This window comes from Culex quinquefasciatus, chromosome 3, assembly GCF_015732765.1.
Source record: "Culex quinquefasciatus strain JHB chromosome 3, VPISU_Cqui_1.0_pri_paternal, whole genome shotgun sequence".
Classification (NCBI taxonomy): domain Eukaryota; kingdom Metazoa; phylum Arthropoda; class Insecta; order Diptera; family Culicidae; genus Culex; species Culex quinquefasciatus.
Window position 1 is genome coordinate 103,376,273 of NC_051863.1, and position 16,306 is coordinate 103,392,578.

A 16,306-nucleotide genomic window follows, 5' to 3' on the forward strand; every position below is an offset into this window, starting at 1 on the left:
CGTCGCCACGTCGCCACGTCGCCACGTCGACTAGTTGTAAAGTTGAGCTTCTAATGCTGGCGCGTACTGCTGGCGCGTCTTGTTATTGGGATCCAATATACTCTAATATGTGTTGGGTGCCCTATCGATTTTCATTTGCTACTATAGATATCGTATATTTTTCGGCTCTTTAGTATTATCATTATATGCACAACTGTCCAGTATTTGTTTTGAAACCTGCGACATGAGACCATTATGCGATTTAAATTTTGTCATTTATTTTTGTTGTGTGGTGGTCTAGAGGTTTGTGTCCTAACTAATATTTTATTTAGATCAGAGGCAAAAGATTTAAATCTTGAGAAACATTGAGGTGAATTTGAAAGAGCTTTTAGAGGGTGGGGATCTTTTTAGAAAGTGGGGATCTTCTTCGAAAGTTCTTGGCTTGCTTCTTGTTGTTGGGTGAAAAAGGAAAGCTTTGATCGCAAGCGAGCGAGGGAGAGAATTTATATTCCTTTCCTCTTCACACTCGCGCTCACCGCACACGGCGCCTTGTGCTAAAGAGGCGATGGTGTAGAGCTGTAACTTCAAGCGTTGTGTTGTTGTTTTTTTTTCGTTGCCAACTGGTGCTTCTTCTCGCTTGCGGGCAAAAAATCGCTGGCAACAGTGTCTGCGGCACATTCTGAAATGCCGCGCGGCGTGTACCTTTGAAAAACGGACAATACCAACACACAAAGGGCTCGTACCGAAGCTAAAAAACCAAAACCGCGGTGTGCGTTGTCACTGGCGCATGGGAAGCTTGCTATGATCGCGTTTGTCATAAACGTTTGTTTGATTACAAACTTACAAACATATTGTACGATTGAAAATATTCTTTTGGTGAAAATTGCGTTTTTATTTCTTTGTAAATCATATCATTTATAATACATTGCTTCCATCATAAGACCTTCTTTTGTGCTGACGTTATAAATAAACAAAGTCGATGTTATGAATTGAAAAAAAGTTCTACCATTGTTATATTCTTTAGTAAGAAAGGTTCTATCTCACCCCAGGTGGGATTAAATCGGGTTTTTTTTTTCACTTACATTCTTCTTTTCTTGTTGAGTGTTGGTTTTTGTTCATTTCATTATTATTTTTCTGAGAATTTGGATTAGTGATTTCACTTTTCGGATTAAACCTTCGCTTACCACTGGTGGGGGCTAGGGTTTCTGAATTAGTAGGCGAAATCTCGTTTACTGGTTTGATATTTGTCTTTAATATTATGATTTGATTGATTGGTTTAGTGTTTCACTATTTCGGATTGAACTTTCGCTTACCACTGGTGGGGGCTAGAGTTGCTGAATTGGTATGCGAATCGCGGTTATTATTTTATTATTTTTCTTGTACTGTATATTTTTAAGGGGTTTGATCTGTTTGGTTTAGTAAAATATTTTTGTGATATTCGAACTTTCGCTTACCGCTGGTGGGGGCTAGAGTTCCTGAATTAGTAGGCGAATCACGGTAATTTTTTTTATTTTATTTTTTTGCAATGTAGTTAATCACTCATTTTTCTTTTAATTTTTAATTTTTGATTTAGTAGGCACTTTTGTGATATTTGAACTGTTGCTTACCGCGGGTGGGGGCTTCAGTCCGTTGGTTAGTAAACGATGTCGCGTTTAAATTTCGATTTTATTTTTATTTTTCAGTTTTGAAATTTTGGTTTAGTATGCACTTTTGTGATATTTGAACTGTCGCTTACCACGGGTGGGGGCTTCAGTCCGTTGGTTAGTAAACGATTTCACGTTTAAAATTATTGTTTTTTTTTCACTTTGCTTTTTTCTTTGCGATTTTTCAATACTCAATAAGAAAATTTTATTTTTGTACACTTTTTATTCTCTTTCTTTTTTTTTTTTCAATAAAGCAAAATTAATGAAACACTTTTTTTCAATGATAATGTTTTGGAAAAAGACAATATCAGAATCAGGGCTGTGGAGTCGGAGTCGGAGTCGGAGCCGGAGTCGGTGGAGTCGGGTCTTTTTGGGGAGCTGGAGTCGGAGTCGGAGTCGAAGTCGTCAAAACTCGAACAGCTGGAGTCGGAGTCGGAGCCGGAGTCGGCTAAATTTTATGAGCTGGAGTCGGAGTCGGAGTCGGAGCCAAAGATTTCTGATAACCCGGAGTCGGAGTCGGAGCCGGAGTTATCTTAAATTCAACAGAAAATATGTTTTTTTATTGTTCAGTATTTCCTATACAACAGATTAATTTACAAAACAACTTATATTTTTAATTGATTTATCAGATGCCATTATGTATTTGAAGCTTTTTATTGTGATTGAAAAGCTCTAATTGTGTTATTACACTATAATCACTAAATGATAACCTCTTACCCAAGTATGTAGTATCATAATTCAAAAAATAATAAAAAAAATATTGGTTATGTAGTCAGATTATATTTATGTTCCCTTTCAATTCAAATTTGACCAAATTTCATCCAGTTATTAATGAAAAAAGTACACACAAAGTCATCTTTTACCCCGATAGCGAATGTCTTAGAGGTTTTAAGTTAAATCATTTTTTTAGGAAAAAATTACGAGGTAAATAAAAACTAACCTAATCCACCTATGTGGTTGATGCCTTCCTCACTTTTTACCAAAAATGGGTAATATGAGTGGTTTGGACACACATTTCAGCTTTTTTTAGATCCAGAAAAAAACACAGATATAACTTATGTGGTAATAACTCGAGACAGGGTTGCTAGATCTTCAATGTTTTGGACTCTTTGGAAAGGCCTTTTAATTACCTATCCAACGATGGGTCGGATGATGGATCCGGACATCGTTTACATGCATATAATTGAGATCCGGCTTCAAAAAAGTACATAAATATCACTTAAGTGGTCATAACTCGAGACAGGGTTGCCAGATCTTCAATGTTTTGGACTCGTTGCAAAGGTCTTCTGATAACCTAACCAACGATGGGTCGGATTGTGGATCCGGACATAGTTTACATACATTTAAGTGAGATCCGGCTTCAAAAAAGTACATAAATATCACTTAAGTGGTCATAACTCGAGACAGGGTTGCCAGATCTTCAATGTTTTGGACTCATTGGAAAGGCCTTTTAATTACCTATCCAACGATGGGTCGGATGATGGATCCGGACATCGTTTACATGCATATAATTGAGATCCAGATATTTGTGAAAACACATTTTTATACATAACTTTTGAACTACTTATCAAAACTTCAAACAATTCAATAGCGATGTATGAGACCCTAAACCAAGTCGAATGCAACTGGTTCGATCAAAATCGGTTCAGCCAGTGCTGAGAAAACTCAGTGAGAATTTTGGTCACATACATACATACACACACACATACACACACACATACACACACACAGACATTTGTTCAGTTTTCGATTCTGAGTCGATATGTATACATGAAGGTGGGTCTAGGAGCTTTTAATAAAAAGTTCATTTTCAGAGCAGGATTATAGCCTTACCTCAGTGAGGAAGGCAAAAGATTATAAATAGTAATCATTGTTTTTGCAGATCGAAAAAGAGTCACTGACAGTTTAACTTTTGTAACAAATAATCAATGATAATAACAATCTCCTACTTGAAACCCAACATGCGCATTTTGTTTCTAACTGAGTACAAGAAAATCAAAGTGTTGCATTTAAAATAATTTAAACTAACAAAAAATGTAAAAAAAAGTTGCAACAAATTTGAAACAATCATTGATCGTTGATGTTGATGTTGATTTTAGGTAAACTATTTTGATATCTTTGCAAATTATCGTTGAACAAATCTCAAGAATTCAGTACAAAAATGAACTAATTAAAAAACGTATAGAATTTAATTTATTTTTCAAATATTATAAATAAAAAACACAGATTCAAAATATTATCAACTGGTACGAATTTTCTCATACTGTATGTCTTACGCCAATATGACGGAAGGTGATAATTATTGCAAATCAATGTACCTTAAAAAAATGAAATATTTGTGACCTAGAAAATATTTTACTTGTGGGTATTTGTTTTTTATTATATTTTAAGTTTTTTCATATATTTTGATGGAGGCGCAAAATCATCCATAAAGCTTCGTTTTAGTTGAAGATTCAGGAAGTATCGTGCACCTCCTTTTTAAAGTATATAAAATTTTAAAATTAAAATAAATAAAAAATTTCCAGGTTAAAATATTTTCCATGTCACAGATATTTGAAAAGGACATCTTAATCGTCTTTTCCACGAAGAATTTGTTTAGATACATTGATATGCAGTAATAATCTCCTTCAGCCATGGCGTGATGTCCATGTACGTCTTAACAAAAAAACAAAAAAAAAGTTTCGTTAAAAATTGTCATTTAAAAAACAAGGTGCCTGTCACTGTGCTTCTTACAAATGTCAGCCTGAAAGTGAGCAAATTGAATTTTAATGTTCAATAGATCATTAAGGCCAGATTTCTTTTAGTTATTCATTCAAAAATAACAATTTTATGTTTAAATTTATTAGCTTTGAAAAAAATATTTTCAAATTTGAGGTTGAGCAAGTAAATCCAAATTTACTTTAAAAACTGTTCTTCTCAAAATGCCTCTAAAACTGAAGATATTTTTTGATTTCTGTTTCTATAACGTATAAAACTTGTAACCTGGATTTTTTTTCCGTTTATTTACTTGACTTTACTTTTACTTAACTTATTTTTCTTGAGAAAAACATGACGCTTAGAGAGTATTTAAATAATCCTATTTATAAAAGTTTTAAAAATAATTACCTAATAATAGTTAACTAACTTTTGAAACATTTAAAAACATGTGGAGTTGGAGTCGGAGTCGGAGCCAACCATTTGTTGAAAGCTGGAGTCGGAGTCGGCTAAAGTTGGTAGGCCGGAGTCGGAGTCGGAGTCGGAGCCAACCATTTGTTCAAAGCCGGAGCCGGAGTCGGAGTCAGCTTATCTGAGAAAGCCGGAGTCGGAGTAGGAGTCGGAGTCGTTTGAAATATGACCCGACTCCGCAGCCCTGATCAGAATAATGTAAAAAAGATTCTAATATTTAAAAAAAATGGTTCAGACGATTGTTCAAAGATGATTAGTTGCATTAATTAGTTAAAATTGTAAAAGTACTTACCAAATTTTCATGTCGGCACTGGTTTTTTATTCCAATCCAAGATGGCGTCTCCTTCCGTTTCTGGAATTTTGCTGTCACCACTGTATCGCGCCGTCCACCCGATATTTTTCAAACACTGGAATTTCTTTTTGATTTCGAGTGAAAACGCGGGCACGATCACTTTTCTTAACTTTTTATTGAAAAGTTTAACGAGTTACAAAAGGTCAAACACCAAAACTGACACTAAACTACTGAACTGAACTCCGAACTGAACACCGAACTGAACTACATACTGAACTACATACTGAACTAGGGGAACAGCATCTAATTCCAGCGTGTCTCTAATGTTGGCAGGTCAGAACTTTGACATGCAATTAAAACTAATTAAAAGCGTTTTCAACTGAAATCGAGTGATAAATAGCTCAATAAGAAGTGAGCAAGCAAGTTTCTACCAAAAGTTTTGCAAAATTAGTTGTTTAAATAGTGAAAATCAGCAAATTGGATGGAGTTAGGAGCGAGAGCTTAACCTGCCAAAGATACGAGAATTTCCCTACATACTGAACATACTGGACTGGACTACTGAACTGAACTCCAAACTGAACACCAAACTGAACACCGAACTGAACTCCGATCGAGATTTTCGATCGTCTTTTATAGTGTCCTCTTCGTTCATTTGAGGACTTTGAAGATCCCCATAATTCCTGGAATCCTTTGGGTTCGGATTTCTTGCCGAGACCTTCTGACCAATCAATTAGCGGGTGAGGTAATTATCCCCTCCATGTCCTAATTGATTGGTCAACGAGTCAGAACCCGAAGTGTCGCATATTGTCTTTCTTCTCCCTTTCTCTATCTCTCTCTCTCTCCCTCTGGCATAAGTACGTAGATTAGATTCGATCTCCTATCGGCTCGCGCATGGGCCATCTGTTTTTGCACGTGTGAAAACCCGAACGCACAAACGACTCCGCCTCAGCCAGCCCTTCGTTTGATCTTGAAAAAAGAACTGTGAAGTTATGCTAACTGGGCCAAGTTCCCCTGGGGGTAAGTTGGCTGTAGACTAATAATGATTTGAGCGACTTCACGGTTTTCTTTAATTTCACCACTGGATAAAATCTCCTCATCACGGATCAAAGTCCAATCGCACATTATTGCGTCGGGGATTTCATCTAAGGTGAAAAAGATGTGGGTCGCTACACCGTATTTTTTTGTTTGGCCATTAGGGTGACCTATGCCGTGTTAGGGTGGTCTGAAAAATGGCCATTTTCGTCGATTTTCGCAAAAACCACTTTTTTCGAAAAATCATAACTCCTCGCCATTTCAACCGATTTCAACTGTCTTTCACGCTAATGAAAGGTGATAAGTTGGCCTTTCAATGGAAGATAGTAAAAAGTTTGGAAAATCTAGATTAACATATGAAAAGTGCGTATGAAACTTTAAAATGCCGTTTTGACGGTGTCTGGACCAAAGAACCTTTGTCTGGAAATATTTTTATCGGATTCCCCGGACATTTTTACGTAATATACCAAAAAATGGGAGGAGTTCATTAACAGGATTCCGAGATATGATTTTTGAAAATAAAATCCGTGTTTTTGACGCACGCATAGAATCAGATGGGATTCGAACTCACACCTTTGGATTGGAAATCTTATGCTCTAGCCATTCGGCCACCAAGGGATTAATACTCCTTGAGTGAATTAATCCGTAGTGGTGAAATAATGTCACAAGGTCATTTACTATATAATACAACAATCCCTTCCCCAACGATTCCCTACACACCACACACCAATATAATCTATAAATAACTCGAACCGGTTGGTACGGTATGTCCCCGGCTTCTTCTTCTTCCCCTGATGGTTCTATGAAATGTGGGATCCGTTCATAGAATCTGTCTCATGCGGTTAATGCAACGCAGTAGGCCGGGCCGCTTTAATGAGTGTAATACACTTTGGGGGTTCTCGAAAGTATTGCAATCATTAATAATGACAAGAAGGAGCTTGAGGCGTAATCTAACCATAAGTTCTTCCCGGATGCTTCCTTCGGACTGGCGCGCTTGTGTTCGATTAGATTAGATTAGAAATAAAATCCGTGTTTTTTGACGCGCCGCGCAAAAACAGGAGAATGACGAATGTTGACACCGCGATGAACCATCCTAGCACAGCACGTGAAACACGACAGGCAAAAGGGAACGCACAATAAGAACTCGGTGGCCGGAAAGGCGGTCCGCAGCGAATAATCATGTAAACCGAGAGAATAGGGATAAAAACAATCTAGTTCTCGAACAAGGCAGGCCTGATTTTTCATATTTCTACAATTGTTAGTATTTCTTGCATAGTTTGGTAAATTTCGGGTGTTTAATTGAACATATTATCCGGATTAGTAAGTAGTTTGCGCTAATTGCCTGTTTAGGGTCAATATTGATTTATTTATACTCTAAAACTAGCGCTCATCTATTCACCACGTGGAACATTTACTGGCCGGGCAAGCTGGGCAATTTTCACCATTTAATTGAATAATTAAGCCTGTGAGTATAATTTGCTATCAACTTTACCTTAAAACTAATTCGAAAATTGCATTGTATAGTGGCAAACTTATGCCCAACAGCAAACATTAGCACCTACCGTGAGGAAAAAGAGTAGGAGGAAAACTGTTCATGTAAGTGAATTTGTAACCAATTTTATATCCTAAATACTAAATAAATTGAATTATTTTAGTTTTAAGCTGCTACACTAGAGAGCTGCTTTGAAAATTCAGTTGTCCGTACCTGCTGGTCCGAACAACGAAATTGGCAAAAAATCAACTTTTTTCACTAAAACTGCGATAACTTCAAAATTTCAGCAATGACCTATAGATGTTTGGGAACCAAATTTTTTGTAATTGAAAGAAGCAACTTTTCGATTTGATGGCGTACTCAGAATTCCGGAAAAACGTATCTTTCATCGAAAAAAACACTAAAAAAGTTTTAAAAATTCTCCCATTTTCCGTAACTCGGAACATGTCATTTTAAGGGAAATTTAATGTAATTTTCGAATCTACATGGACCCAGAAGGGTCATTTTTTCATTTAGAAATAAATTTTTCTTTTTAAAATTTCGTGTTTTTTCTAACTTTGCAAGGTTATTTTTTAGAGTGTAACAATGTTCTACAAAGTTGTAGAGTAGACAACTACAAAAAATTAATTTATAGGCATAAGTGGTTTGCTCATAAACATCACGAGTTATCGCGATTTTACGAAAAAAAGTTTTGAAAAAGTTACTTTATGTGTTTATCATTGTTTCGTCGTCCGTGTCTGTCGCGGGTGACCATGAACGGCCATGATCAACGACGACCAACATTTTCAAAACTTTTTTTTCGTAAAATCGCGATAACTCGTGATGTTTATAAGCAGACGTCTTATGTCTATAAATTAATTTTTTGTAGTTGTCTACTCTACAACTTTGTAGAACATTGTTACACTCTAAAAAATAACCCTGAAAAGTTCGAAAAAACACGAAATTTTAAAATGAAAAATTTTGTTCTAAATGAAAAAATGACCCTTCTGGGTCAATGAAGATTCGAAAAGTACATTAAAGGAGAATGGGCGAATTTGGTCCAAGGATGTACACGAACGGGACAAACTTTTTTCGAAAGATCTCGCCGAGACATGGAAAAAAGTCTTCTGGGCCAACTCTCTAAACCCCGGGGTTCAAAAGTTACATGCTGTTGAAGTTTGAGCATTTTGAGTAAAAATATACAAAAAATCGAATTTTTGCTATTTCTAAAATCATTTATAAAATCTCTGTCTCATTATGGATTTCGATTTTATTGACTTCATTTGACGCGTATCAGCAAAAACTATTAATTCTGATATGTCTTAGCATGATTGAAACATGATTTCTCTTGTTTTTATGCTTTTGAACCGTTTGTGCAAGAGGCATCCCATAGAAACAAGTCGAAACTTTAAGGTTTTGAAACCGGATCCGACCCAGACTGCTCAGTGAGTATGGAACATTGCATTGAAGCATGTTGTAACAACTTTTTGGGATGGTCTGAGTCATCCGAGAACTCCTTGGAGTTAAGACCGGTGAGTCTACCGTCGTAACAAGCAAGATGTCGGCGGTTTTTGACCACTGCTCATACCCGCATGGCTTCAGTGAGTATGGTAGACTACTATGCTATGTCAATCCATCCAGCAGGGCAATCTGGCCAAATCAAAAATCCGAACATGGTTTTAGCATGTACCAAAGTGGTACATATGTGTACCTTTAAGGATTTTTGATGTACTTCAAAGGTTCGATAAGTAGCCTTGCCCTGCTGGAAAGATAGCTGTTTTTAGAAAACGTCACCAAATCAACTTCTTTATTACAGGAAAGTTATGTACCATCGATGTACCTAACGAATCTGTGTTCAGATTTTACCTAAACTTCTTATAAGTAGTACTTCCCTTATACTTAACTTTTGAAGTACTTTATATATTGATTTTGACAACGGGATCGTGTTCCTTGGAAAATTTTAAGTAAGTTTGAGTATAAAAAGTCCATACTTAAGTTGATTTAGGCCAACTCTGGAACAATTTATCGACTTTTTGAATATAAAGTACCATGCGCCTCCTTTAAAATGAAATTACACTGAATAATAATAAAACCAACATGTATTACAATAAAAACTAAAAGAGAAATTTTTTTCTAATGCTTTTGCAAGTATTTGAACATAAATCAATATGTGCATACATACAAATAAGGATTTATAAAACAATAAATTTAAAACTTGGAGAAGTTGAAAGAAATATTAAAAATAAACATCAAAACTAAAATAAAAGTTGCCCGCTGTCATCACAGACAATTGTACCAATAGAAAAGTGTGTTTCTGTTGTCTGTGAACAATGTACAACACATGTACCAACTTGTACTTGCATGGAAATAATTATTTTCTAATAAAACAATTCGAATATTTGTGAAATTTGATGAAAAACCAAAATAAATCAAATAAACTCAAATAGCAGCTGCCCGTTGTTATCACAGACAATTAAATCAAAAGAAAAGTGTGTTTTTGGTGTCTGTGAATAATGTACATCGCATGTACCAACTTGTACTTGCATGGAAATAATTGTTTTCTAATAAAACAATTCGAATATTTGTGAAATTTGATGAAAATTCAAACTAAATCAAATAAACTCAAATAGCAGCTGCCAGTTGTTATCACAGACAATTGTACCAATAGAAAAGTGTGTTACTGTTGTCTGTGAACAATATACAACACATGTACCAACTTGTACTTGCATGGAAATAATTATTTTCTAATAAAACAATTCGAATATTTGTGAAATTTGATGAAAAACCAAAATAAATCAAATAAACTCAAATAGCAGCTGCCCGTTGTTATCACAGACAATTAAATCAAAAGAAAAGTGAGTTTTTGGTGTCTGTGAATAATGTACATCGCATGTACCAACTTGTACTTGCATGGAAATAATTGTTTTCTAATAAAACAATTCGAATATTTGTGAAATTTGATGAAAATTCAAAATAAATCAAATACCCGTTGTTATCACAGACAATTGTACCAATAGAAAAGTGTGTTACTGTTGTCTGTGAACAATGTACAACACATGTACCAACTTGTACTTGCATGGAAATAATTATTTTCTAATAAAACAATTCGAATATTTGTGAAATTTGATGAAAAACCAAAATAAATCAAATAAACTCAAATAGCAGCTGCCCGTTGTTATCACAGACAATTAAATCAAAAGAAAAGTGAGTTTTTGGTGTCTGTGAATAATGTACATCGCATGTACCAACTTGTACTTGCATGGAAATAATTGTTTTCTAATAAAACAATTCGAATATTTGTGAAATTTGATGAAAATTCAAAATAAATCAAATACCCGTTGTTATCACAGACAATTGTACCAATAGAAAAGTGTGTTTCTGTTGTCTGTGAACAATGTACAACACATGTACCAACTTGTACTTGCATGGAAATAATTATATTCTAAAAAAAATTCGAATATTTGTAAAATTAAATGAAAATCCAAAATAAATCAAATAAACTCAAATAGCAAATATTTATTTTGAATTTTCATCAAATTTCTCAAATATTCGAATTTTTTTATTAGAAAACAATTATTTTCATGCAAGTACAAGTTGGTACATGTGTTGTACATTCTTCACAGACAATAGAAACACACTTTTCTATTGGTACAATTGTCTGTGATAACAACGGGCAGCTGCTATTTGAGTTAATTTGATTTATTTTGGATTTTCATCAAATTTCACAAATATTCGAATTGTTTTATTAGAAAACAATTATTTCCATGCAAGTACAAGTTGGTACATGTGATGTACATTATTCACAGACACCAAAAACACACTTTTCTTTTGATTTAATTGTCTGTGATAACAACGGGCAGCTGCTATTTGGGTTTATTTGATTTATTTTGGTTTTTCATCAAATTTCACAAATATTCGAATTGTTTTATTAGAAAACAATTATTTCCATGCAAGTACAAGTTGGTACATGTGTTGTACATTGTTCACAGACAACAGAAACACACTTTTCTATTGGTACAATTGTCTGTGATGACAGCGGGCAACTTTTATTTTAGTTTTGATGTTTATTTTTAATATTTCTTTCAACTTCTCCAAGTTTTAAATTTATTGTTTTATAAATCCTTATTTGTATGTATGCACATATTGATTTATGTTCAAATACTTGCAAAAGCATTAGAAAAACATTTTCTCTTTTTGTTTTTATTGTAATACATGTTGGTTTTATTATTATTCAGTGTAATTTCATTTTAAAGGAGGCGCATGGTACTTTATATTCAAAAAATCGATAAATTGTTCCAGAGTTGGCCTAAATCAACTTAAGTATGGATTTTATATACTCAAACTTACTTAAAATTTTCCAAGGAACACGATCCCGTTGTCAAAATCAATATATAAAGTACTTCAAAAGTTAAGTATAAAGGGAAGTACTACTTATAAGAAGTTTAAGTAAAATCTGAACACAGATTCGTTAGGTACATCGATGGTACATAACTTTCCTGTAATAAAGAAGTTGATTTGGTGACGTTTTCTAAAAACAGCTATCTTTCCAGCAGGGCAAGGCTACTTATCGAACCTTTGAAGTACATCAAAAATCCTTAAAGGTACACATATGTACCACTTTGGTACATGCTAAAACCATGTTCGGATTTTTGATTTGGCCAGATTGCCCTGCTGGATGGATTGACATATGCTATGGCCAGATTGCCCTGCTGGATGGATTGACATTACTATGCTGATGTGTTGGAGTGTCCTGGGTTTTCCTAGGACTCCCTGGAGTTTAGATATTTGGGTCACTGTAACAAGAAAAAGGTCGATGATTTTTAACCGTGCATCATAACCGCAAAGATTCAGTGAGTATGGTAGACTGTATTGCTGTTATGTTGGGATGTTCTGGACCATTCCAGGGAGTCCTTGTAACAGCCGTAGACCTACAGATCATAACTCCAGGGAGTCCTTGGATGGCCCAGGACATCCTAACACATTAGCACAGTGGTAGACTACACTCACTGAAGCTATGCGGGTATGTTCTGTTGTCAAAACCGGTCGACATTTTGCTTGTTACGGTAGTAGACCCACAGATCTTAACTCCAGGGAGTCCTAGGAGAACCGTGGACACTCCAACATATCAGCATAGTAGTCTACCATACTCACTGAAGCCATGCGGGTATGATCCGTGGTCAAAAACCGCCGACATCTTGCTTGTTACGGCGGTAGACTCACCGGTCTTAACTCCAAGGAGTTCTCGGATGACTCAGACCATCCCAATAAGTTGTTACAACATTGCACTGAAGCCTTCCATACTCACTGAAGCAGTCTGGGTTGGACCCGGTTTCAAAACCTTGAAGTTTTGACTTGTTTCTATGGGATGCCTCTTGCACAAACGGTTCAAACGAATAAAAACAAGAGAAATCATGTTTCAATCATGCTAAGACATATCAGAACTCATAGTTTTTGCTGATACGCGTCGAATGAAGTCAAGAAAATCAAAATCCATAATGAAACAGAGATTTTATGAATGATTTTAGAAATAGCAAAAATTCGATTTTTTGTACATTTTAACCCAAAATGCTCAAACTTCAACAACTTGTAACTTTTGAACCCCGGGGTTTAGAGAGTTGGTCCAGAAGACTTTTTTTTGTGTCTCGGCGAGATCTTTCAAAAAAAGTTGGTCCCGTTCGTGTACATCCTTGAACCAAATTTGCCCATTCTCCTTTGGCAGCTGGCCATACAAAAATTATGTTTGAAAATTTAAAAATCTGTATCTTTTGAAGGAATTTTTTCATCGATTTGGTGTCTTCGGCAAAGTTGTAGGTATGGATATGGACTACACTGAAAAAAAAATGAAACACGGTAAAAATTTCTTTGGTGATTTTTGATTTAACTTTTTGGCACTAAAACTTGATTTGCAAAAAAATACTATTTTTATTTTTTTTATTTTTTGATATGTTTTAGAGGACATCAAATGCCAACTTTTCAGAAATTTCCAGGTTGTGCAAAAAATCTTTGAGCGAGTTATGAATTTTTGAATCAATACTGATTTTTTCAAAAAATCGAAAAATTGGCTGCAAAAATTTTTCAACTTCATTCAAAAAGCTCTTTAGTGAAATTTTGATAAAGTGCACCGTTTTCAAGTTAAATCCATATTTAGGTGACTTTTTTGAAAATAGTCGCAGTTTTTCATTTTTTTTAAATTAGTGCACATGTTTGCCCACCTCTGAAAAAAATATTTTTGAATGCTGAGAAAATTCTCTTTTTTTTTTGCATTTATGAACTTTGTTGATACGACCCTTAGTTGCTGAGATATTGCCATGCAAAGGTTTAAAAACAGGAAAATTGATGTTTTCTAAGTCCCACCCAAACAACACACCATTTTTTAATGTCGATATCTCAGCAACTAATGGTCCGATTTTCAATGTTAAAATATGAAACATTCGTGAAATTTTCCGATCTTTTCCAAAAAAATATTTTAATTTTTTTTCCAGGGCACAATACCGGTGCACTTTATCAAAATTTCACTAAAATACTTTTTGATTGCAAATTTGATTTTACATCGAAAAATGAAGTTGAAAAATTTTTGCGACCAATTTTTCGATTTTTTGAAAAAAATCAGTATTGATTCAAAAATTTATAACTCGCTCAAAGATTTTTTGCACAACCTGGAAATTTCTGAAAAGTTGGCATTCTAAAACATATCAAAAAATAAAAAAAATTAAAAATATTTTTTTTTTGCAAATCAAGTTTTAGTGACAAAAAATTAAATAAAAAATCACCAAAAATTTTTTTACCGTGTATCATTTTTTTCAGTGTAGTCCATATCCATACCTACAACTTTGCTGAAGACACCAAATCGATGAAAAAATTCCGAACCTGCGATCAGCAGAGAAGCGAGTCAGACGTGCGTCCCTCACAAACCAAAACAGTGCTAAAAGTGCAAAAAATGCCTTACGGCAAGAAAAAGAGGCGGTCCTCACCAGCAGGATCGGCAGATTTGAAGAAGCTAAAGAATGCCGAAGCGTTACCTGCAAAGCCAGGCAGTTTGAGCAAGGACGCTCAAAAATTGTCTAGAAACCAGTTCGCTACCCTCCCTGTGGACGTGAGCGAGAAGGAAGAATTTGAACGACGGGAAAAGTTGCCACCCATTTTTGTGAAAACATCGTCATCGGATTCGGGGTGAAAGTGGCTGACCGGGTTTATCAAATCTGGTGCTTTACGAGCTTCCATTCGCTTGTGTGCTGATGGACTCAAAATTCTGCTACCTACCAGAAAGGATTACAACTACGTTCGGGATTTCCTGAACAACACCAAGATTGAATACTACAGCCATGACGATCCAGGTAAACGCCCCATGAAACAGGTCCTCCGAGGCCTGTATGACATGGATGTGAGTGTGCTGAAAGAAGAGCTCAAAACCCTTAAGTTGAACGTGATCGAAGTCTTCAAGATGACGAGACACAACAAGGACATCAAGTATCGTGATCAACTGTACCTGGTTCATCTCGAGAAAGGATCGACAACGCCGTCTGAGCTGAAAGCAGTTCGGGCAATTTTCAACATCATCGTGTCTTGGGAACGTTATCGTCCAGTGCACCGTGACGTGACACAGTGTTCGAACTGTTTGCAGTTTGGACATGGTGGAAGGAATTGTTTCATCAAGAGTCGTTGTACAACCTGCGGAGGTGAGCACAAAACTGAAGCTTGCGAAACAATCAACGAGAACATTGAAGCGAAATGCTTCAATTGCGGTGGCGATCATTCGACCAAGAATCGAAGCTGCCCAAAACGTGCTGAGTTTGTAAAAAATCGGCAGCAAGCGACGACGAGGCACCAACCAAATCGTCGCAAAACACCACCAGCATACACGGACGTGGATTTTGCTGATTTGGCGTCACCTGGAGCGGGATCTGTTCGAGTGGTTCCAAATCTGCAGCCATTGCCGTTGAATCAGCGGCAAAGAGTTGCAGAGAATACAACACCTCCAGGTTCAGTCAGCAACCGAGGGAAAACCAACCAACATCAACGGATGAAGGCAGTAGTGACCTGTTTTCACCAAAAGAACTTCTGAACATTTTCATCGAGATGACAACAACAATGCGTGGTTGCAAAACTCGTGCGGATCAAGTAAGAACGCTTGGAGGATTTATCTTAAAATACAGTTCGTAGTTTACTCGTACTAATGATTTTGAATATTTCAATGTATTTGTTTTTTTTTTAGTTTTAAGTTAGGATTAGTTGTTAAAGTGATTTTTTTCTTTTTTACCCAAATGTATTCGATTCAATGCAAAAATGTAAAACAATTTGAAGTAAATAAATGAATGTGTAAGAAAACGAAAAATATAACAAAGATGAAGAACATGTAGCCATACCACTTAGAATGTAAATGAAATGTAATTATTATAAGAAAGTTCAATAAAGACATATTTAATTTCAGAAATTTCAGATGAAAAAATTCCTTCAAAAGATAGGGTAGAGTAGTCATCAATGAGACACGGGGAACAATGATAAAATGGCTCTCACAAGTCGTAGTTTCAACCAATCAGGCTCATATTTGGGGGAAAGGTGTGTCTACTGGATACACGTCTGCCATAATAGTGGCTTTGGTTATGGACGCTCCCTTGACAAGTTATTCATAAATGTTTGATTCTGGGGTGAAAAAGTAAATTATGGAAAAAAAAATGTTTTTTCGCTCGTAGGCTGCCATTTACACCAAAACTAATATTTCTTCAA

At 35.5% G+C, this 16,306-nt stretch overlaps 1 protein-coding gene across 12 annotated transcripts in view; it reads left to right on the top strand.

Moving 5' to 3' along the window:
- LOC6042901 (potassium voltage-gated channel subfamily H member 8) overlaps nt 1-16,306 on the top strand; it is a 119,005-nt gene that overhangs the window by 98,191 nt on the left and 4,508 nt on the right. The gene's annotated exons all lie outside the window — the stretch shown is intronic.